This window comes from Empidonax traillii, unplaced genomic scaffold (assembly GCF_003031625.1).
Source record: "Empidonax traillii isolate 1590-97213 ecotype Southwest subspecies unplaced genomic scaffold, ASM303162v1 scaffold734:size1267433, whole genome shotgun sequence".
Classification (NCBI taxonomy): domain Eukaryota; kingdom Metazoa; phylum Chordata; class Aves; order Passeriformes; family Tyrannidae; genus Empidonax; species Empidonax traillii.
Window position 1 is genome coordinate 1,040,338 of NW_020955927.1, and position 25,417 is coordinate 1,065,754.

Below are 25,417 nucleotides of genomic sequence, written 5' to 3' on the forward strand. Positions count from 1 at the left end.
GTTACAAACCTTGACTTTGACAGGGATTGCTTCTGTAAGAACATCAAACTCGATTTATTTTTTTTTTTTTCTTTTTTGGGTGGAAGGAGCAAACAATAAGGACAACAGGTGGAACAGCAAGAATTTGTTACATAAAAGTGTCATTCAGGGCAATCTGAAACTTAGTGCTCTGAATGCTTGATTTTAATTACAATTTTCTTCAAGAGAAGAACAACCTTCAGCAAAAAATTTTTTCCTGAACTTTTATCCAGGAATAAAAGTGGCTTGTGCTGGAAACATCTTCTCCCTAATCAGACTTGGAAATGATCGGAAATCGTGAAAATTAATTGATTAATGTAATGAAAAAGGGAATGAGGAGGTGAAAGAAATAATATGGAGAATGGGATGAAGCCAGTGAGGATGAAGTAGGTAAGAGAAATAAACTGTGGGACTGGAGAGGATAATTTAGGATGGATATTTGATAGAATTCCAGACTGGTTTGGGTGGGAAAGGGCTTTAAAACTCATCCAGTCCCACCCCCTGCCATGGGCAGGGACACCTTGCACCGGTCAGGTTGATCAGAGCTCAACCCCATCAATTTTCTTCCTAAAATCAGAGCCTTTTAAAAACTATTTATTAATAGATGGCTTCCAAATAAGGTCTTACCATCGGCAAGGAACTCATGGCATTTTTTTCCTCTGCCTTTTACTCGTGAACTTAGAATACAAAACACAATCATGACCTCTTAGGCCTGGTATTAACCTGCAGGAACAGCTGTGACACTGCAGATGATTTATTTTTAGGCTCTGTTAATAGAAAACATATAAAGTTAAGTACAAACAGTGAAAGGAATATGTATTAATACAGTGATTCATGGTCTTCTGACACTTTAACATTCAGGCTGAATAGTTTCTCACCCTTTTTCATAGTTTAGCAACATCAGAATTAAGAAACACATGGTCTGGTTAACCAGTTTTAGGAGCATTGGAAAGGTCAGTAGGGCAGGTGGTATCTGGTGTTTATAGCACACAGAGAGTGTTAATATTTCCTGCATTCTCTATGACCATTTTTAAAAGATAAGATGAACTGAAAAGCAATTCCCCTTCATCATAAAATATGGTAAAAAGCCTGAGAAAATAGCCCAGAATGACACCACTTGTTACCAACCTGAAAATCCATCCGTTTTATTTCCCTTTCATCTTCTCCGGTTTATTTTTATTCACCATTCTTTCAAGATGTGCCTGGAAACTTGGATCTGGGCTCTGTTTTCCTTAATTCAACTTGTCTGTGCTACACAAGGTCAAAAGGACAAAACTGTGCCCTAGGACAGACGATTCTTTGCTTTGCTCTTGGAGGAGGTCGTGGCCCTCAGCCCCCAGCTTTGAACTGCAGCGACCACGACACAAAAAGTGGTTTATTAGAAATATTGACGTGACAACTCACCTCAGCAAGCCTATTAGAAAGAAATTTTGAGTCAGGTGAGCAGATTGCTGCTAAAATATTCACTAGAGCATTGCCTCTTAAGGGTAGTAATAATGATAATAAAAAAAATACAGCTCTCGGATTCTGCTTTGAGCTTCTTCGCGATCTTTTAGAATGACAGTGAGGAATAAACACCTCATTTTACCCAAGCCCTGAACTTACCTGTATCTGTGCACTGTAAATATTCATTCTGAAACATTCATCCCACTTTTAGTGTGTGCATTTCATCCCCAGAGGGAATTTTCTGCTCAGCATTCGCTTTTTCCTGCCTAGCAATAACCTTTTACAGCATCTCATATACAGGGCATGTACACAACCTACATGCTCTTTTAATTCAGGCTTTAAATTTTATTAAAAGTGATCTTAGCATCAGAAAATGTAGACACCACAGTTAAAACTTCTGAACCTGATCAAAATTTTAAGAATAGGTTTTGTATTTCAAGGAAACTTAATATGTTTTGACCATATATATATATATATATATACACACACATATCCATATGGGAATATGGATTTGAAATATGTGTAGGATTTTTTCAACAGATTGGGGTTGGCAGTTATTTCTAGAGGTTTTTCTTTATATAAAACCAGCTCTGTTTTCATCAATGCCAAGAGAAGCTCCTTGCATCATGTATCACTCACACAGATCAACTAATGTGGATTTTCTTTAGAGTTTCCAAACAGCTTCACAAAGCAATCAGACTTGTATTGTCCTTAATCTACATTCATGCTTTCGTTTTTTTTCAAGGTGGTTGAAATGATCAAGGCATGACAAGAGAAATTTCTGATGTAAAATGACCCAATAGCAATGTATTCAAATTTGTTTATAATTCTACCACGTTTTTACCCCACAGTCAGTGGCCAGGACTGGGTCAGGAACACAAACACTGGATGATTTTTCTATTTAAATATTATTACAGTAGGAAACAAAATGCAGTCAGCTCCAGCTTCAGATGCCTTGTGCTGTGGTGAAGTGTTGGAGATGTGAGTGACATGCCAGACCAAGCACCTGCAATTTTCCCACTGAACATTAAAAGATATCACAGCAATAAAGGAAGATTTCTGTGCTCACAGCAACTGGGAAAAAAAACCCCTTAGAAGTTAATTTTTAGTGCCATTAGATGTACACTCACTTGTGCCAGTTGCAGACTGAAAGCTCACCCAATTTACAACCTTCCCAGAAACTTTTAAAATATTTTCCATTAATTCACTTCCTTACTGATACTGATAATACTGATACTTTTTTCACCCGCTTTTACAATTGTATTTCCAAAGAAGCAAATGATGACCTTCACCTGAGACAGGTAATTCAAGTATTTTGGGTGATGAAGATGTTGTGCAATAAATCAGCCCCGCAATCCTGCACGACCTGAAGGCCTCTTAAAATAATCACATTTATCAGCAATGTGAGGTGGTTCCTCCTGCAGTCAGGACATTCTGGGCAGCCCTATGCCATGCCAAAATGTGAGAGTAAAATTTTAGGAGGTGGGTTGAGGACAGTGTCTACTTGGAATTTCAAAGTTACAGAATCACCCAGGTTGGAAAAGACCTCAGAGATCACCCTGTGACCCAACCCCACCTTGTCCCCCAGCCCATGGCACTGATGCCACGTCCAGCCTCTGCTTAAACACCTCCAGGGAAAATTCACCTGAGCCATTGGCCAGTCACCTCTGGAGGATGACAAACTTCCTCCTGGAGATGATTCTGTGTTCCTGTGCTGCAATTACAGAGAGGAAAAAAAAAATAAATAAAACCCCAAATAAAATCGTCAGCACATAAAAATGCCTGTAAAAATCAGTATTGAACTTGCAGTGTGCTGTCCTCCAGCACAGAGGTTTAACAGCTCAGTCGAGTGGGGATTCAAAAGGATTCTCAGCAATGGCTTTTCTGCAGGAAGAACTTTTGCCATTACACATTTTATTTGTTTAGCAGTCTTTAATTTTAGTGGTTTTAATTCTCTTCAGAAACAAAAAGCTCGGTTTCATTCTGAAATAGCTGAAGGACAGAACAATGCTGTAGAAGCAATGGGACTACACTGTTTTGCTCTAACTTTTAACAAGACTTGCATAATATTTGATGTTATGAATTTTTATGTGTGAAGGGAGATTAATACTTTTGCATCATACTTTTAATTTTTACCCTTCACTTCCATTTAATTTCAAAAAGCCCGAGGTTATAATTTCTGCCGTTTGCTACAGCTTGTCTTACAAATTCCCTCCCCAAAACAGCCTTCAGCCAATCCTGGCAAAACCCTAATTAAATTCAGCAACAGGAGCAATGAGCAAATAGAAATGGTAATTTTCAATGAAATCTGGATTAGAACGTCAGAAAAAAGGAATGCAGTTCCCAGCATGAAAATGCCAAAACAGCAGAAGGATTAGAACTTGTTCTACAGGAAATAAGATATACAAGTTTAAAGTTTCCACTTGCCTGAGGTCAAAGGGGCTGTTCATCAGGGACTGCAGGGACACTTCTGTGTATTATAAATGTAATTATTGTGATCTCACTCATCACACCAAACAATCAGACGGGCAGCAGCAAAGAACAGAATCTGAAAGTCCAACTTCTCCCCTAAGGATTTTGTGCAGAAGAGCCATAAGTGTTTTTCAGAGGGGTCTATGAGAGTCTGGAGGTGCAGCTCGAGAAGGAAATGCAACCCCTATAGGTGGGGTGTTTAATTCATCCTTAAAGGTTCATTGCAGTGTCCTGTAAAAGGAACTGCTGTGTTGGAAGTGCTGCTTGATCCTTGCCTTTCAAAGACATTTCTAAGGGAAAACAACCAATAGAGTTGCAAGGGATCACATTTTAAGAATTAAAAGGGTGGTTTTGTTTTGGAGGGGTTTTTTTAGGTCTCAATTAAAAAGTATTTGGATATACAGTGCAGGTGCTTTCTAAATTTTCATCCAGATGTTCTCTGTAAGAGAATGAACATCCCAAAGTTGCTTGACTGTATAAAGGCAATGAACTCAGTAAGTTACTTCAGCTTTAGTTTCCAGAATGCACAACAGCAACAAAAAACCCCCAACAACCAAAAATAAATAAGCCCCAAACCAAAACCCACCCCAAATATTTCTTCCAGATCAGCACAACAGAAAGAATCTGTCTTTTAGACAGTTACATTATATTTCAGAGAGGGAGAAAAACACAAGAGGAAGATAAAATTATTCCTTTCTGTGAGTTTTGGTAAAAAATGGCATTGCTCTCCCCTGATGTTTATTCCCAATTTCAATCTCTCCTGTAGATTTCCTGGGACAGGAATTGTTTCCATTTCGGAATATATGAAAGACTTTCAACTTCTCGCATGGGATGAAGTGCTTGTTGTTCTCTGTGTGTATCTGTGAGGTGGGAGAGATCATTTTCTACCAATACCACAGACCATTAAGTTGGACTTAATATTTCTTAGAGTCCAATATTCTGTGTTCACTTAGTCTGAAGGCACTGTGAAATGAAAAACATCTACTTTTCCACTGTTCTCTCCTGATAGATTGTTTTGTTGATAAATCACTCGAGCTCTTGTGAATCTCTGAACCCCTCCAAACCCTCAACACAGTGACTACAAAGCATGTTTGGTTTTTATCTTTACCCTGTATAAAATGCCTAAAAATCTCCTCAGTCAAAACAAGATATTAGCTTGGTGCTAGAAGAAAGTCAAAAGTCAAAGTCAATTGTGTTATATATATAATATATAATGTGTATTGTATTAGATATTAAATTATATAGTATATAATATATTATAATCATCTTATTGTATGAAATAATTATATTTTATACTTTATATTATACCAAACACAATAAATTAAGATAAATAACGAAATTAATAATTAAAATAAATACCTATGGGAAATTAAACTAATTTAAATAAATAAATGAAATTAAGAAATTAATTGAGGAGTGCAAATAAATAAAAATAATTAATTAATTTAATTAATGAAATTATATGAAATAAATTAAAAAATGCAATGTTCTCCCTTGGCCCTCTCAGCATCTGGGATTCTGCCTGCTCAGACATGGAATATGGAACAGAATGGGCTCGTTTCCTCTGCCCTTTCAATTCACAGCACCACGGGAGGATAAAGGTTGGAAAGAGCCTCTGGAGTCACCCATTCCCAGCCCTGCTCTCTCAGGTTGCTCTGCCCACTGAAATCTGGAGTGTCTCCAAGGGAGGGAATTCAACAGCCCCTCTGGCAATTCCTGCTGGTGTCTGAAGCCTTTTCCAGGCCTTTCCCTCCGTGAATTCCTGCAGGGGTTGGAACCACAGGGCACATTTTCTGTTGGCTGCAGGGACACAGCAGTAATTTCTGTACCACCAGCCCTGGGCCAAGCCCAGATCTCCCAGCCCAGGTAGTGCTGCTCTGTTTTATTTTCCAAGGCCATCACAAAGAATTATAATCCCACAAATAAAGCTTTTAGGGACTGTTACCAGCTCCAGTTTCCACTTGCAAGTTGTCATCAGCTGGACACAGGTTATTTGTAGCAGCCATTTCCCCAGCAGGCTTTTGAAAGTCTTCCTAATGAAGTGTTTCCCACTAAAATAAATGACCTGGGATCTGTCTAACTATGGAAACATCTCTCCCAATTCCTCAGTAAATTTATAACTGTCTCTCTAAATCACCATGTGCTCAGAAGAACAGGTTGGTTTCCCCTTCTTCACAAGGGTTCATGATTTAAAAAGTTGAGGAAGGGAGGAAAGAAGGAAGAAAAGAGTGATTTGGAAATGCCAAATCCATATTTGACTGTGAGCCTAAAAATGGGCATGAGCTGAAAGGACAATGAACCATCCATGTATTTTAATTCAAAATATCTAGTTTTATAAGTTTGAATTATAAACCCTTGTTCCATGGTTTCCCTGTTACTGTTTCCTCCCTTTTCCTCATCCCCCAGCTCCAAATCCCCCAAAGCTGTATTTACATCCCTCAGCACCAGGACAAATGAGAATATTTGTGAGTTGGCAGAATTTACATATTTACAAGAAGGCGAAGTCTAATGACACAGAAAGACTCTTTGCTCTGAAAAATCACTGGTAGGTTGTTAAAGCAAAAAAAAAAAAAAAACCACCAACTTACATTTCCAGAAAGGAGAAAATCATCAATTTATATTCATATTTAGCCTACATGAATCATAAAATGTGCTGCAATATGCTGTGTGTTATAAACATCTTGTTCAAGCACTTCTCTTATTTGCAGTAGGATTTGTCATTACACCAGGAACACACTGACTGGAACAGCTAATGCAAAAAACAAGGGGTACAGTTTTCAAATTCTTTGTTTAATATTTAGGAGAGCAGAGTTTAGTTCCCTTTATTGGTGAACCATTAGGAAATGCTGGTCACCTGAGCTTCAGGACCAAACACCAACAACCAGGACTCACTGGGTGCACAATTTTGGTGACTGATCTATATATTCTTTTTATATATATATTTTAGTGCTTTAAGAATGTTCTTTCTTAAGTATTTCATTTAATACTGAGCTTATTTCTTTTAATGGTCAAAACTGAGATGATTCAACTCCTTTTAGGGACAAGCACTGACACAGATTTCTCACCAGAAACACACTGATTGGGATTACAATTTTCAGATCCTTTGTTTGAATGTTTAGGAGGGCAAACTTTCATTTCCTTTGCTGGTAAACCATTTGGAAATATTCATTATCTCAGCTGCAGAACTAAGCACCAAAGGCCACACGCTTTTGGTGACTATCTGACCTATAGATGGATTTTTCCTTTATATCTTTTTTAATGTGTTAAGAATATTCTTTCTTGAGTACTTTATTTAATACTGAGCTTATTTCTTTTAATAATCAGTCAAAGCTGACATGATTCAACTCCTTATAGGAATAAACACTGATCAGATTTCTCACCAGTAACAAAACTGAGTTATTACCTTCAGAGTCCCACCACCCCAATTAATCCGGGCTGACCAGGTGACCAGGCAACCAGAAAGGCTCAGTGGCCATTCCAAAATCATTTTGGCCATTGCTAAGATAGATACCACTCCCAGAGAAACTACAGAATCTGCTTTTTCAAGCCAGAAATGTCTTAGTTCAGGGGATCACAGAATGGTTTGGGTAGGAAGGGACCTTAATGCTCATCCTGTTCCAGTCTCCTCATGGGCAGGGACACCTTCACCTGGTCCAGGTTTTCTCTGGGCAACCTGTGCCAGTGTCTCAGCTCAGTAAATGATCTCCTTCATAATCACTGAAATTTAAATTCTAAATTTAATACCTACCATAAAGTTTAATAGCATCTTGGTTTGGGTTTCTTCTTCTTCTTCTTTAGAATGAGTGTTAGACATTCAGACAACATTTTATTTATCTAATGCAGTAAATATTAAAACAAGAGCATTATAACCAGATCTTGCCACAGCAATTAATCATCTGGAGCTGCAGCTTTGCTGAGATGCAGAAACTGTTCTGATCACAACTGGAGTCCTGATGTCAGAACAATTCCAAATACCAGACATAGGGCAACATCTCAAATTAATTCTATTGAAGCTTTGAAATTAGTAACTGGCATGGAAATAAATATTTATGGATAGGAAGCTGCTTTTTTTCCTCTCTGTGCTCCTCAAATGCTGTTCTGAGGGAAAGGTAGGATTGGTCACTGCCTAACCATTTTTATGTTCCTAAAAGGTGAAAGTGTTGCAAAGAGTGGCACAGTGATAAATCCCATTTACATCACTCTCACACTCCTCTGATTCCTCCCACCTTCACCTGTACTGACAATGCCATAAACCCTCATGTTCTGTGACACCTGATTTCAAAGCAGGACTTTGCCTCCTACCAATATTGAGATATTATATAAAAATAGTCATATATAGATATATATGTTGACCTCATCTGGCTGCCAGCTGCCCACTCAGCTGCTCCCTTGCTCTCCCTCAACAGGGCAGGGGAGAAAAATAAGATGAAAAAGCTCATGGATTAAGATAAAAATTGAAGACAAGGAGATTAGTTCCCAGTTACAGTCACAGGCCAAACAGCCTCGACTTGGGGACATCAATTGAATTTAGGACCAACTAAAATGTGTTTGGGGAATGAGAAACAAAACCAAACCGAAATGCTTTCCACCACACACACACTTCACTCCTTCTCTCCCAGCTCCTCCCACAGCAGAGCAGATGGGCAATGGAGTGTTTTGGTCAGTCCATAAAAGCCACTCTCTGCTTCTCCTGCCTCTCACACCAGTAATTTTAGAGACAATCACCAATAAGGACATTTAGAATTTGCTGGGGAAACAGTCCCTACCACAAGTCCAGGGACAAGGAGCTGGTGGAACACCGTTTTCTTCTTGCCTTCACACAAAATTCAGCTGAGGAGCATATTTTAAATACCTAAAAATTAAATATGCTTCAATCTTTTCAGATCAAGTGCCTGAAACACTTTTAGCATTGTGCAATCGTTTCTGATAGAATTTCACCTTGGACAAAGGAGACAAAGGAATCTAAAAGGTTCTCTCAGGTGCATTTGGAGAGAAGTCTATGCATTATTTTATTGGAGAAATTAATAAGCTGGACTCTTAGACAAAATTTGCATGATTTTTTTTTAACTCCTAATATTTATATGCTCTGAAGTTTAAAATTACTATAGTATAGACTATTTTAATGACCACTCAATCAGGAGAGGTCACCGATTTTTAAGTCAACCTTGGGAAGGCAGAACAGAACATCACAGTCCTTGTTTTACATCTGCCTGGAAAATTAATGATGCATTAAAACTTAATGGCTGCAGAGTCCATCACCCTCAGAAAACGCTGTGTACATTAAGACCAGGTGTCTCAGAGTAAATGAGGAGAGGGCTCAGAAATTAACCCAATCCTCGGTGTAATCACTGGGCTGAGCACTCTCTCTGGTGACAGTGATGGAGATGCCATCACCCTTCCCCACCACAGACCTTTATCTGGGAACTTTATCCACGTGGAGCACCAAAGTCACCCCTCAGAGCTGGGCCAAACACAGATGCTAGTGTTTTTTATAAAAACCCCACTAGGGTTTTATAAAACCTCACTGTAAGGTCAAATAAAAAAAAAGAAGCGTTGCCCTGTGGCAAACAGTGTTTTATCTTCTGGAATATTTATTTTAGGTGGCGAGTATTTACAACACTCCCAGTCTGAGCAGAGGTAAATTGAAGGGCTAGTTTCCTTCAATTGGTTTGAAATATAAAAATCTGTGCAGGTGGCATCCACAGACCGAACACAGCACCCCTTACCCCAGGAAAGACGGTGCCTTTCGTTGTACTTGGTGTAAAACATCCTGACCTGGGGCTCTCCCTCACGCCTGGTGAGGACAGACAAGGTGGAGCTCACCCTGTTTAGCTTGAAACACAAAACAGACAAACTTCAAAAGGCTCTAAAGGACAGACCTTATTGATAAGCAAGGATTTCCTCTCAGGTGATGAGGAAGCTGCAATAACAGAGTGTCCAAGGTGTTTGCATGGAGGAATCACAGAATTATGGAATGTGATGGAGATTGGAAGGGACCCCCTAGAACCATCGAGTCCAACCCCTGGCCCTGCACAGACACCCCAACAATCCCACCCTGTCCCTCAGAGCGTTGTCCAAACCCTCCTGGAGCTCTGGCATGCAAAGAGTTGCTGCCCTGCAAATAAATCCCAGCAACAGAAACTGTGACAATAAAGTTGGAGATGTGACTAAACACTTCTTTCAGACCCCTTTAAAGCAAAAATTCTTCAAATGTATTTCAGACGAGTAGTCCCAACCTATGGCTCTAAAATCCTTTGCTGATAGAGGGAATGGGAAAGTAATAAGTGACATCAACCCAGATCCCACTATTTCCTCAGGGTTATTGTCCATGGGCTGGGGGATATCAGGCACTACTGTCTGGAACAATACGAAAGTATCACTGCTGTAATTTAATTCATTAGAGAAGCTTTAAGGTCGATCATCCACCTCTTGTTTCTGCTTAAAATCACCCCTTAGTGACTCCACCAGACAAGCCCTGCAAGCGAATCGACTGCAGAGAAACGTGGGGATTTGATTTCCAAGGAGCTCCAGCCCCTCCGAGACGGAGCGAGCTGGGAGCGGTGATTCACTGCCATCCACATCCCTCACCCCACTCCTCACAGCCCGGGCACAAATCCCATCCCAGCTAAATGGAAATCAATTGCACTTTTCATACGTTAACTGCAAGTCAATGGCTTTAAAGCATGGGAATCCAAAGTTCACTGCAAGTTTCTTATTACTCAAGAAATCATTCAAAAGCAGCCGGAGCGCTGAATATTCTGGGAGTTAATAGTTGGAAAAGGGCTCGATACACTCAGTTCACAATTCTGGGGAGAGAAGCCTCATTTATTATGGAAGTCAGAAGTTTCAGCTATTAAATTCTAGGGATAGGTCTTAAGTCATGACCTCTTTTGTCCCCCTCCTTTTTTTGTATCACAGAATCCCAGGATATCCTGAGCTGGAAGGGACCCACCAGGATCATCCAGTCCAACCCTCAGCCCTGCACAGCCCCATCCCCAAGAGTCACCCCCTGTGCCCCAGAGGATCAGCCAAACCCTCCTGCAGCTCTGGCAGCCTTGGGGCTGTGCCCACTGCCCTGGGGAGCCTGTTCGGTGCCAACCACCCTCTGGGGGAAGAACCTTTCCCTGAGATCCACCCTGAGCCTGCCCTGACACAGCTCCAGCCATTCCCTGGGGGCTGTCCCTGCTCCCCCCAGAGCAGAGCTCAGTCAGGTTGGCCAACATCTTTAAGATCATCACGTCCAGCACCACCACCACGTTCACCACTGAACCACATCCCCAAGTGCCACATCCACGTGTTTTTGGAACACTCCCAGGGGTGGGGGCTCCACAGCTTCCCTGGACAGCGTGTTCCAGTGCCTGACAACCCAAAGGAGTTGTAGGAGGAATCTTCCTAGTGAAGTACACTGCAAAGAAGTTATTTCTTATTCAGCAGCTGGACACCTGAGCACAGGGGTCCTTCCCAGGCTCTTTGCCCAGGTGATATCCAGGTACATGATGCTCTGTCAGTCTCAGAACCACCACCTTCCTTCATCTCTCTGTGTCTGCTCAGCTTTAGTAACTCCTCACGCTCAGCTCTAATTTATATTGCTTTGTGTTTGGCTTTAGGAACAATTACCTGCTAAATGTCGCTGGTTTTTGGTTTAGCTTTGCAAACAAATGTGCTTGTGACCACTAAATGAAGTGCTAAAAGTAAAAACTAATCAGAAAGTATTGCTCTCTCTGCAAAACAAAGTCTGCTTCGAATGCAAAGGAGTCTCTGGTACCCAAAATAAAAACCTCCCGAGCTTAACTGGAGGAAATCTGTTTGGGTTAATATCGAATTATTGACCTTCTCGTATAAGTGCTGCTAGTTCAGGCAATTTCTGTACCAGCCAGAAAGTTTAGTATTAAAAAAAAAAACACACACACAAAAATAACACCCCCAAAAACCAAACAGATTGAAAAATAGATTGACTGTGGAATTTTGCACATTGGTGGTTTCCAAAGGTAGAAGCAAATTCTTTATTTCAAGACACGATCACATAAATCATTGCCCACCCACAACTGCAGCTGTGCCTACAATGTCCCAGCAACTGAAAATTAATGCAAAATATGAGCTGCTGCCCTAATGTTGTGTTTTTTTTTTTTCCTCATTCTGGTCCATTATCTTTCCAATAGACCAGTTTCCTCCTCCAGCTGGGTGGGGACTGTGTGTGTGGCCAGGGATGAGAGGAACCTTTCCCACTGAAAATAACCCCCCACATTGTTCGTGCTGAATAAATCATGAAATCAAAGCATAAATCCTATGTTAACATTATATATTCAAATGTACATTATAAATAATTCACTGTGGCCGTCTTGTGCTATACCTTGATTTCTTCAAGGAGAGTAACTGCAGGGGGGACACCAAACCACCTGTTCTTAGATTCAGTTGTCTGAAAAAAATGAACCCTTAAATCCCACTCAGAAACCATTTTTAAAATTTTAATTTTAAATTTTTAGAGTTTAATTTTTAACGTTGAATGTTTAATAAAGTAAACCTCCTAAATTTTTTTTGTTTAAATTGTGGTTTTTTTTGTTGTTTGTTTAAATTTTAAAGGCCAGGGCCCCCAGCTACTAAACCAGGTAAAACAGAGGCTTTTCAGTACTAATTATTTTCTTTCCTGTATCATTGCAGCTAATTTTCATGGCAGGTTTTACCTCCTGATTTCCTTCCAGTGCTGCTTTCCATGAGTGTTGAATTCTCCCACACAGGTGGCATTTCAATCTAAATGGATGTTTGCTACGTAGCCTTCAAAAGAACAGGACTGCCTGCAAAATGAAGCCTTAAAAGGACACATGAAGTGGTTTTGCTTGCAAATCCCTAGTGGATCGTGGTTATTTGCTGCCTTCCACCTGGAAAAAGAACTATTTCAATATCCCAAAAGAAATACCACCCTAATTTTATGTATTTTGGATGCTTTAAGAAGTCTCTACTTCCTGCAGAAGCTGCCAATTTTCCATATATTTTTCAGAATCTTGAATCATGATAATGCTGAAGGTTACCAGATGTAATTTCATATAATTTTCCTATAAATATCTGTGAGTTTTAGTTGCATGTTTAACTTTGCCCTTTTTTTTTTTTTTTTTGGTAGTTTTTAACAGCTTATTATTCTATGCCTTTAAACTGATTTGGGTTTAAGTAATTACTGTGCTGGATTCAACCTTTAACCCCCTCCCTGCACAAAACCACCCAGGAAAATAAAACTTCCAATGAATGAACATAAACTGACAATTGATATTATGCATAAGAAACACAAGAACACAAGAGTGACTTTGTGATGATTAAATTGAAAATACACCTTCAGTCTCTGCGTCTGATCTGCTGTCCCAGGACAATTTTTAGTCCATTATTCTTGCCTCTGATCTGGATGCACCTAATATTACCTTAGATAACAAAAATAAGTCTATATGGTCCATCCTTTTTTTCAGCTTCCCAATTTTTATTTTCTTCTAAATTGGGAAAACAGATTTAAAATGTGTTGGGCATGTAAGAGAATGAATAATGAGGCTACCAATAGAAAGGCTGGTTGTTATCTGAATAATACTTCAGCAAAGGAAATGTCCCAGATCGTAAGTATTTTAAGAACAATTAACTGTGAGTTTGCAATATTGTTTGAACAAGATAGAGTAACATAATTCCTAAGATGATTGCTCTCCTCATCTGTGCCTTGGGGTGGAACTGCAAGGGTAAATAGCATTAATGCTGGGCTCTGTGCTCAGTGTTATCTTTCCCACTCTTTACACTGCTCAGTGGGGAGAAGCTGTAAATTAATCTCTCTCATTTTCCATTTGTTCCAAACTTGGAGAACCTTATTATTACAGGCAAGAGAACAGCAACCTTCTCCTCCTTGTAAACTCGCAGTTCTGTCCTCACACCCACAGACAAAAATTTGATTATGAAGTCACTGGGAATGTAAATACACTGCTCTCATTGCAATAAAATACTCATTTGCAGAAATAAAAACAATTCCTCTGTGCTGGCTTATTAACCAGTGTTCTCCTCTGTGATCCTCTCCTGCTGTCCATGGCTGAAATGGATTTTACTAGGGAGGTTTGAGTTATAACTAAATCATAATTTGTCAGTTAAAAGTTTATGATAGAAGGAAAGGGAGTGAAAAAGGCAAGAGGTAAAGGCAAATCATTTCCCAAGGGAAAATGGTGGTGGGTTTTAGGGAGGAAAGCTGGAATTCCATGTTTTCTCCCCCAGCAGCGCCAGGGGCTGTTCCAGACTAACAAAGTGAGATCCATCCTCCAGGGTGGGCAGCTGAAAAGAGATTCAGACAAGACAAACAGAGCCAACTCCAAGTTTCCCTCGTGAATCGCTGCTTTTCCAAAAGTATCCTCTCCTTTCCCCCTGTTTGGGTTATTTTCAATGAGAAATTCAATTCCAAACTCCTGCATTTAGGGGAGACGGGAGATAGGAAGGAGATGAAATTGGGTGGATGATTAATATGAGTCCCATCTGCTTAGCCCTGGACAGGAGCTGTGGCTTTTGCAGTCTGTACTTTCTGCTTGTTCCTATTTTTTAAAAGAACTCCGTATTTCAGAATTCTGCCAAGTGCTGACAGTAAAGACAAACTGTCTTTTTTCTGCCTCTATGAAGAAGGTGACAATGATTTGATTAGGCTGATTTATTACGTTAGAAAGCAAGAAGAAGATGAGGAGGGAATGAATCAAATTATGACAAACTGATCCTGGAAAAACTGTGAAAAATTAGAGGTGTTTTTTTTTTTTTTTTTAGTCAATAGGACGTATCTGGAAGTAAACTAGACCATATCTGAATAGATTAAAAAAAAAAAAAAAAAAGCTATGATTTCTTCTTGAAAATTGCCACCAAGAGCAAATGAATTTAAAGCAGAAATAACTTCAGCTTACAACAGGACGAGTTTACAATGAAAATGTTCAGACTATGGACTTTCATTCTGTTAGAATTATATATTAGAAATCTACAAGTTATTTCTATAAATATAAATATAAATATAAATAATAAAAATATTGTTTCCTTGCTACCTGGTTGGACACTGGATGTGAACTTTAAAGGAACTTCTTAATGATAAAGAGCATTTTTTTGGTGAAAGAAGAGTAATTCACTTCAAACTAGGATCGCTCCTCTTTCCTCCCCAGCTTTCCTTTCCCATGGTTGATGTTTTATGCCCTCCTCCCAGAAGCAAACGAGATAATTTCAAAAAAAAAGAAAACAAAAGAAAAAAAAGAAAAAAAGAAGACAGCTTAATATTATGATGAATTTTAAAGCACAGTGGCCACAAGGAAGCCTTTAAAGTGCCTGCTTTGGAGACCCCCTTGAAGCCACCGTCATACTTAGCAGATAAACCCCCATCTGGGACTGTTGCTTGGCTCAGTGTTTCAGTCTCTTTGGACTCTGCCGATTGAAAACAAAAAACCCTCTGAACACTTCAAAAAGTGCACTTGGCTTTATCTTTCCTGCCATGGAAATGAGTGAGTCAGTGTGTTTTCTGCACCACGTCTCGGTGTTCCCTTTGCTTTCCTCTCGCTGCTGAGACTTTCTTTCACAGCCCTGTGTATTTTTGGAGATGCAGAAGTGCTTCAGAGTGTGTTTGTTTTAATTGAGTTTGTTTTAGAGGAGCGAAGGAACGTGTTCCCAGGGGCTGTTTGTGTTTTGGTGGTTTGGCTGGGGTGCCACACAGTTCCCCTGGCAGTGAGACTGGCGGGGAGGAATCAGCATTCCCAGGACTTTGAAGCCAGAGTGTTTTCCCAGACTGTGCTAGCACTGTTTTAGCTCGGAGGTTTTGTTTTTCAGGCACTGAACTTCATGCAGATTCCTCATTTCCAATGCATTTCCTCGGCTGAGACTTCCTTTTGCTGTGTTCTTAAAAGCAACACAGCTGGTTTATATGTTTATTGATGTTCTTCTGATTTTGGGAGGGGTTGTCTTTTGCTTTTGTTTTTGATTTTCATCTTACAGTTTTAGTGTTGTGATTGAGCTTTGTGCAGTGACTGCCAGGCCACCAGCAAAGCCTTAGCTTTGAAAATAATTTTGGGACCCTTTGTCCAGTGATTTAAAGGCTGGTTTGGGCTGTTCTGTTTTCTGGTTCAGTTGGTTTAGTCAACAAGGTGCTGTTCAGTCAGAGACCTGATGATCTTGGAGGTCTTTTCCAGCTTCCATGGTCTTGTAGCTCTGTGATACCAGCCAGATAAAAACACTGTGTTCATTTGCTGCATGGGTTGAGCCCTGAGACATCACTGCCTCTTGAAATCTTTCATTAAACCAGCAAGAAACCATTTCGCTTTTCTTTTTGGCAAGTTCTGCACTTGAGGAAGAACAGAAAAGTCTTTCCATCCTTAATTTTTTTGGGATGGAAACAGAGTCTGGGTGTATGTGGGTGAATGTGTTGTTCAGATGGAGAAGGGCCATGATTTGAAGCTGTGTGAGGACACATCACTGTTCCAAAGCCAGCAGCCACCAAACAGCCACAAAATAATTCAATACATTAAAGGCTGAGTGGGAATTTAGTGTCCTGGGCAGTTTAAATAGCACTAAGAGGAAAGAAATAAACCTGCAAGTCTTATTATAGAAAGCAGGAAAAGCAGAAAAATAAGTTTCTTAATAAAGTGTGAAGCTAAACTTTTTTATTATGAAGACAAAGCACCACCTGTGACCTTTAAGAGATTTATTTCGTTCCCTCACCCGTTCCCCTGTGCAAAGGATTAAAACATTATTCATTCCCTAGCTATAAAAAAATCTGTCATCTACACTGCTTTTGATTTTCTTCTCCACACATCCATTATGTTTCAAATAAACATTTTTTTTTTTTTCAACTCCCAGAGTTCTTAAATAACTTCTTCAAACACTCTGGAGAAGTGTTGACAAAACTGTGAATAATGTTCAGCTGAATTGGATGTGTCACAAAGAAACACCTCTCCTCCCAGCAGGCATTTCCCCTGAGACAACGTGTTAAAGCCAGGAAAACTTTAATTCTGCAGCTGCCAAGGACGCTCCCCTTGCCCAGCAGGTCCAGCAGGTATGGTCCCACCACAGGTCCCTTCCAAAATGGAATGTTCCCAGTTAGCAGTGAGCTGGATCTTCCACAGAGTGTTTTAAATGGAGCCCACTGGGATTCGTTCCCAAACATTACTGCACTTTTTAGGTGCTTTTAATCAGTTTGGCTCATCTAATGTTTATATCACCTAATTATGTAGTAGTAATGATTTCTCAGATTATATGAGGTATGTAATGCATAATGTCAATGTATCCTTCCTGTCCCAGTTTTTAATAGTTTAATTGTCACTGCAGGATTGTTCCCCCGTGATCTGATCTTCTAATATTGGACTTGCTTACACAAAAATTCATGGAATATCCTGAGCTGGAAGGGACACACAAGGATCACCAAGTTCCAACTCCTGGCCCTGCACAGACACCCCAACAATCCCCCCCTGTCCCTCAGAGCGTTGTCCAAACCCTCCTGCAGCTCTGGCAGCCTTGGGGCTGTGCCCACTGCCCTGGGGAGCCTGTTCAGTGCCAACCACCCTCTGGGGGAAGAACCTTTCCCTGAGATCCAACCTGAGCCTGCCCTGACACAGCTCCAGCCATTCCCTGGGGGCTGTCCCTGGTCACCTTCCAACTGTCATCTCATAACTGATTATTCAGTGGTTTCCTTCCTCTCCAAATGAGCCACGTTTTCCATCACAGAATCATTCAGGGCCTGGACTATGGTTATGACCAACCACAGGAAAATTCAGGTGGGAATTTAGAGAGGCCATTCATTCCTCAGGTCTCCCTGGTTAACCAGCATGAGTTGTGCATCCTTGTTGGACCATGGAAGGAGTAAGAGGAGCTGCTCAGCCTGGTTTTGTTCCCAGCCTTACAGTGTGGCTGGACTGCAGCGCTCCTGCTCCTTTGACATGAAAATTATTGCATGTCTTTGTCAGAGCACGGTCAAACTGCTTCAAACACCCTCTGTGCTGCTAAAAAATCTTTGCAATTACCTCCAGCTCGTGCAGGATACAGTAGGGGCAGTTCCTATGAAGTTGGGGTGGAGGGGTTTTGATCCTTCCCGCTGCTCCACTGTGCACAAACCGCTTGTTGGCGTTTTGATGGAGTTCAAGGCCTTGGTCTCAACGTTTCAAGCCCTTAATAGAGTGGGTCACACTCTCTTGAGGGGGTTCTGATCTTTAGGGATCTTTCATCTCGCCTTGGGAGATCTGAGGGAAAAGGTTAATCGTTGCCAGGGGTAGAAAGGAGGGTTCAGTTCTGCTCCGAGCTTTGTGGCTGCGCCGTCAGATCTGTGAAATCCTTCCTTTAGGAGGAGCAGGCACTGCGGCCCCGGGCTCTTGAAAGAGGCACAAAGACCTTATTTATCTTTGCAGATGTTGGGGAGGCACCTCTGATGCCTCTTGGCTCTTTCTCTCCTCGAGGCTAAAGGTTGAAGCAGAAAGAGCTCGGCGCGGTCGGGGCTCCACGTCTGCTCTTCCCACTGCGGACGCCGGGGCAGCTCCTCTCTCTACGCCCTGAGGCCTCGGCTGCTTCCCAAACCAGGAGATCCACGTCACAGGAAAAAAAAAAAATGGCTCCTACAGCCTTCAGGTGGTCCTACATCCACACTGTTTCTGGTGGTTTCACACGGTTAGTGTTAGTGTTTCACGGAATCCCACAATGGTTTGGGTTGGAAGGGACCTCAAAGCTCATCCGGTTCCAACCCCTGCCACGGGCAGGGACACCTTCCTGGAAGGACTGAGCTGCTCCATTGCTCTTTGCTCCTGGCACATGTTTTGATCTAAGGCACAGCTTGCTTTAGGCTTAGCAACCACATTCCATGTCAGATTCCACGTGCAGTTTATTCTGAGAATCATCTCTTCCCTCGTTTCACCTCGAACTACTCAGGTGATTAATCCGATTAATTGAGGTTTGGAAGAACATGCTTAGGTGGAGCTTTTGATTTTCCTGACTTTTCTAAAAACTTTTCGAAGAACATCTAATTAAGAATCTTCTTGCTGCCAATATTCCATAATGAAAGTAAATGAGAAAATTACGTAGTAACTGGGAATAATCTGAACCTGATAATGTCGTGATTTATTTCCCCAGAAAATGAGAGGAATATGGGGGAATAAGGGACTGAAACCTCACCTGGAATATTTTTCTAGTTAAAAATTCATTTGGAAGATGACAAAATAAGATTGGAACAGGCTGTGGAACTTAGGAGGAGAGCAAATGAGGAGAAAATAATTTGGTTTTATCTAAGTGTCATTATACTTGGCTTAAAGCTCACAAAAAAACACCCAAAACATAAATGAGAGGAATTTCAATTAAATCTACAGTATCATAAAATTAAAAAACCCAGACTAATGCAATGAACCTGATGAGAGCTGATGGTCCATGGGAAGTGGGAAACCTTTTCACAAGAAACTTTGTGTACATGGGAATAAATCACTGAAAATATCTTTTTTTTTTTACATTACTTGTTGATTTGATCACAAGAGCATCTTTGCTTCTGTCCTTCCTTCAGCTGTTGGACTTGCACTGATAATTCCCAGCTCTGGACATGGCATTACGAAAAGTGGCACACTTGCCAAGCTATTTAAATGTAAAACTTCTATTCTCCTGCTAAAGTGGTGGAAGATAAGCCTGACCAGACTGTCCAATAGTAACTGCTCTGGAATAAAAAATAGAGTTGATCCAATACTGGAGAAGAAATAAACACTTCTGTAGAATACTATAGAATAAATAAAAACTGCTCTAGAATAAATAATAGAGTAGATCCAATATTGTAGAGTAAATAATAGAGTTGTTCCAATGTTGTAGAATAAAGAAATAGAGTTGATCCAATGTTCTGTTCTGTCTGTGGCCAGAGGACCAGAAAGGTGAAGTTACTCCCTTTTGTTTATGGTGATAATCCTGTAAATTCTCATCTCAGTTCAGCTTTGGAAAGCCAAAGGCAAATCAAGAGCTTCTTGGAGCCTTGTCCTCCCCAGACACATCCTCTGCTGTGATTGCAGCAAGCACTGGTGCAGAATTACCAGAGAAAGAATTCACCAAGTCCTTGGAGTCTCCCTCTTTACTTCTTGAAGATGTAACAGATTGGACTTTTGCAGTGGAGCTTTTCATGGATGTCAGTGTTTTAAACAAAGTCCCCAGGAACAACAGGACGCACTGGAAAGGTGGAAAGATCAGAAGGAAAGAGCAGTGGGAGCCACATTCAGCCCCCTGTGGTGAATTTTTCCTCCATCACATTCTCCACAAAAATATATATTGCTTACAGCTCCTTTGGAAAATTCAGGGAACTCAGTGGCAAAGCCATAATTCTGAAATAACCAGAATTACTCATGGCAGTTCCTCTGTGCAAACAGCAAAGTGTCCTGCTCTAACAAAAGGGAAAAAAAAGTGGGTAGTGCTGGCCATAAAATGATTAGCATGGGAAAAGAGACTGGATTCCAAAAGGAACATCCATTTTTATATGAGGGATAACAATAAAAGGAACCCCAAAGTTAATTCACGAAGTAAATCAACTTTTGAAAACGTGAGGCTGGACTGGGTTATATCTTAGGACATTTCACAAAGATAATCCGGGACAAACATTGGAATGGCAGCTCTAAAAAGTGTTATGGGATGTTGATTCAGTTTGCCTCTGGAAAATGCTTTATTTGCTGACAGAAAATTAACAGAGTCCAGATCTTGAAGCTGAAAATTTCTGACAACACCTTTCTCTGCCTAAGAGAACTTCTTACAATGGAACTGTTCATGGTGACCTATTTTATGTCACTGGTGGGAATCAGGAGCTGAACGAGAATTTTGAAATCCATGAATATTTGAGATGAGGCTGATTCATTTCAACAAAGGAGGTGTCTTCTGGATGGCTCTGTGTAGGCACGGAGAGAAATCCCAGAATCCCGGGATGCTTTAGGTTGGAAGGGACCTTAAAGCTCATCCATCTAACCTGTTTCTCCGAGGTTTCCAACATCCCACCTCACGCCTTCGTAGCTGAAAAGTTACAAATCAATGAAAGAAGGGGGAACAAAGAAAAAAGAAAAAAGAAAAAAAAAAGCCAGTTATTACGAAGATAATGAAACTTCTGTGGCTAAAATTAGAAAGCTCCTTTAGCACGTCTGAGCCCACAATAAAACAAAGAGTGTCTGGGAGTTGTGCTCCTTTGAAAAGCTCCGACAGGTGATAATTTGCAGCACATCAATGGGAAAACGGTGGGGAAGCAGCTGCCTCATTCCCAGGCCTTTCAAACGCCGAGCAGCCTCATTACCTCGATCAGAGCCTTCCTCTTCTGATGGTCCTTGTGCCTCGGAAGCGGGAGGGGCTGCTCCTGAACTTTTGTCACCGGGAAATTAGGAGAGGACTGTGATGTGGGTGCTAAAAAAGAACGGCAGATCAGACAGTTTGGAGCTCCAAACCTCAAACTTCACTGGATTCATTAATTCACGAGGCTCTTCCCGCTGCCGGTTAATTGTTACAGGTGATTAACAAACATCACGAGCGCGAAGCTTTCACCGCTCCCGTTCTGCACTAGCTGGGAGCGCCCAGCGTGGTGGGGGCAACGCTGCACAACAGTGACAACAGGGGGAAACGAAACCCCAGAGATGCCAAGGATGCAAAAAACCAAACAAACAAACAAAAAAAAACACCAACAAAAACCCACAAACCAGTTCCTCACCACCTGCTGCCCTTACACACCGCTTACCTTCAGGAAAAGGGAGATTTCTGAGCTCTCTGTGCACTGCTCCAGCTATTCCAGGCATTTATCAACGCCTTGGCCTTGATATTTCCAAGAGCAAAACTGAGAGGGGAGCGAAATAACCTGCTGAAAGGTTCGTGGTGTGACGGGGAGAAAGGCACGGAATTATCCGGGAGAAATAAAACCGATTCCATCTAAAATTTGTGGGCTATGAAACGCTGGTGATAAACAGAAAACGCTATTTATTTGTTCCCTTTATGCAGTGCCTGTCTTTGTGGCTGGAAGGAATAGCGGATGATGGAAAGTTTCTCCTGGCAAATTCAGGTTTAACCTCTGAAAGTCAGAATTCTACACCTGCCTCAGGTCAGAGTTTCTCGCTGGGAGCACAGAAAGGGAGGATGCACAGTCTGGCTGACCCTGATGGAGTTAAAACATGAATAATATTAATATTCAACTGAAATAAGCTTTTTTTCATTCCATTCTATACTTTATCTGTTACAAAGAAATTACTCCCAGAGTAAACAGTTAGGATGGCTAAACCAGGAGACTGAGAACACCAATCAAAAATAAGCAGCAGACATCAAACTAGGTCTGAGATTCTTATGCAAATGTATCAAAGGAATCAAAGAGGAAAAATAAAAGAACATGGGGATCTATATTGTCACGGAATCACAGGATGATTTGGGCTGGAAGGGACCTTAAAGCCCATCCAGTTCCACCTTCTTCCCACCTTGCACTATCCCAGGTTGCTCCAAGCCTTGGACACTTCCAGGGATGGGACCTGGTCCCAGAAAGAGATGTCTGGCAATGTCCACAATACAATTTATTCAGTTGATATTAAAGTTATAGGTTTAAGTCCAAAGGTTTAAATCCTTTCTTCAGTCTCTCTCATGTTCAGGCAGCATTTTTTGGCACAAACTGAGAAACACTCCCAAAACTTTCAGCACCTGAAGGACAAAAATTGAAACCAGCCTTAATAAGTTACTGGTTGTATTATGCAGTTACACCAATGAAATCAGTTCTTCAGCTTTCCTACCCTGCTACATCACCTGTTTGATTATTATTTATCTGTTCAAATTAAACCTATAACCTGTTTAAATTTGGTCTGAATGGTCTAGAGATTAAAAATGACCCACTAGAACCTGCAGCTCTCTGTGGGCCAGAAAACAAACCAACAGCCAGCCAAACAAAATAAATCCATTAAAAAGTGCAAGGGAAGTAATTTCTCTTGCATAAGACTTCAGAAGGTGATGACAACAGTGTTTATTTCTCTAACATGAATAAACCTTAATTTTGTCTGTTATAACTGAAGATGAACAAACAAAACTATTAAAGTGAAATTAAACCTTCTCCCTGCACTGCTATAAGAGAGATGAGTGGGAGATGAGGCAGGAAAGGATCTGTAATATATTCAACTATCAAAAACTACACAGTAAAAGAAGAAGAAACCCTTTCCAGTTACTGTTGTCCAGATTCATCTCTCATTTAACCTCATTTAATACATTCAATACATTCTCCATTGAAACAAAGGTTCTTTTCTCTCCACCTCTTTCGTTCTTCTGATTTGTTCCCATGTTTCTCACACCCAGGAATTTAATTCCTACCAGCAGTTCAGAAAGCACAACCTCACTAACATATTTTCATCAAACAGAAAACTAAGCAAAGAAATTTATAGAGGATAAAAAAAACCCCCTGGAATCTATGGATAAACAAGAGATCTTTTTGAAGTCATTTTAAGTTTCCTTCTGAAAGTAACAACTTTATGAGAGAACAAATGAAACTGTGGGATGATCATATCCCTGCATATTAAGCAGATCCTGAAGGATGTTTAGCTGATGCAGACAGTTTGAAATGTTTAAATTAGAAGCACATTTGAGTCTGTCAGGGAAGGAAGAAATATAGAATACAGATGCTTCAAGTGCATGGAAATACCCAAATTGTTGCAGACAGGAGAGCATCTGCGGGGTTCAGACTTTCCCACCTGAGTGACAGGAACAAGAGAATCAGTTTGTATTTTCACTGGATTGCTTTGCATTAACAGAAGCAATAAGAAAAATCTGAAATATGTGCTTTTATCCACAGCTGTGCCTGCTGCAGGGTGTTGGGATGGCAGGATGTGGAGCTCATCAGGCCTGGAACACACTCACATATTGGAACAGGGATGCTCCAGTTACAGTATGGAATTCCAGAATTCCAGGATGGTTTGAGTGGGAAGGGAACTTAAAGCTCATCTCATCCCACCCCCTGCCCTGGGCAGGGACACCTTCCACCAGCCCAGGCTGCTCCAAGCCCCGTCCAACCTGGCCTTGGACACTCCCAGGGATCCAGGGGCAGCCACAGCTTCTCTGGGCACCCTGTGCCAGGGCCTGCCCACCCTCACAGGGGAAAACTTTCAGCACTGCAAACATATTTTATCCATTTTTCTTCAAATCTCTGTCAGAAACGCTGCAGTCTTTTGCTCTGTTAGGTCACATTTCCCCTTCAACAAGCAGAGACCTGGCAAACACAATAAAGCATCGTTGTGTTCATTCCCGAAATAGTCACAAAATTGTCATGTGTCTGACTTGACAGAAACTGCACTTTCTACTCTATAGACTGTTCCAGCTTTTCAGAAAGCCTCTTCAATTTAGGAGGAACATTTGTGACAGAGGAGTTCTCAGGAGCTCCACATTTGACCCGGTGATGAGAAATCTTCCACACCGTGACTCACAGAGCTCTGAAAACTCCCTTTTCCTGAAGGTAACCAGGAGCAGGGAAAGGCTGGTTCACTGGAAATGTCAGAGGCTGTGTCCTCCTGGAGGCTGATAGAAGCCTTTTCCAATTTCCCTTCAAATGGATTTGGGAAATGTTTATTAGTTCCTCCTGAAGTGCCTGTAATTACTTCGTGGTGCTGCTCAGCCCGTGCCTGAGGCTGCTCTGCACTCCCCAGCCACTGTCACCCTGTGCAATGGGCTCTGGCAGCACAGATTGGGTTTCCAATACGTAAAAACTTCAGATGTACTTTAGTTTAGATGAACTTTGTGATCCTAATCCATGCAAAGCTGCCACAGCTGGTGTTGAGGATTCCTCCAGATCAAATTTTACAGGAGTAGGGACTGATGTGAATTAACTTCATGGTTCCTTTTGTTGTTATCCCTCGTATAAAAATGGATATTCCCTTTGGACTTTGAGCATTAATTTACTTAAGAATATAATAAATGTCAGGATATTTAGCCCCCTTGTAATTGTATTGAGTTATTCCAACTTTCGGTACAAATTATAAACCCAACATGAACTGAATGAAAACAGAAGAAATAGGAGTTTTCTGAAGTCAAAGCTGCTGGAAAATGACTGTTTTATTATTTTGGATCGGTTGAAAAAAGCATTTAAAATGGTAATGCAGGGGGTGCAAAAGCCTGCCCAGTCAAAAGAAAAGAGCCTCAATTCTTCTTGACTACTTTAAGAAAAACCAAACATTGCAGAGAATTTGTAAAGCTTGGCAATATTTTCATTTTCTGTTCCACAATAACTCTGGGTTATCTCCTGAAATGAGACTTGAAAGCACGGGGGCTGATAATGTTTCAGAAATGAGACTTTCCCAGAATCATTACACTGGAAACAAAAGCAGAAAGCATTTCAGCAGAGCTCAGCTTTTATGAGTGCTTTGAAGGTATTTCTACCTCTTGTTAACTGTTCCTGAGCAGGCCTGGAAGGAAATGCTCTCATTTTTCTAGCTTGTTTTTTTTTTTTTTTTTTCCTCAATGTTCCCATTTTGTCTATTCCCAGCCTTCTGTCCATAGTCATCTCGTTCCTAAAGGAAAG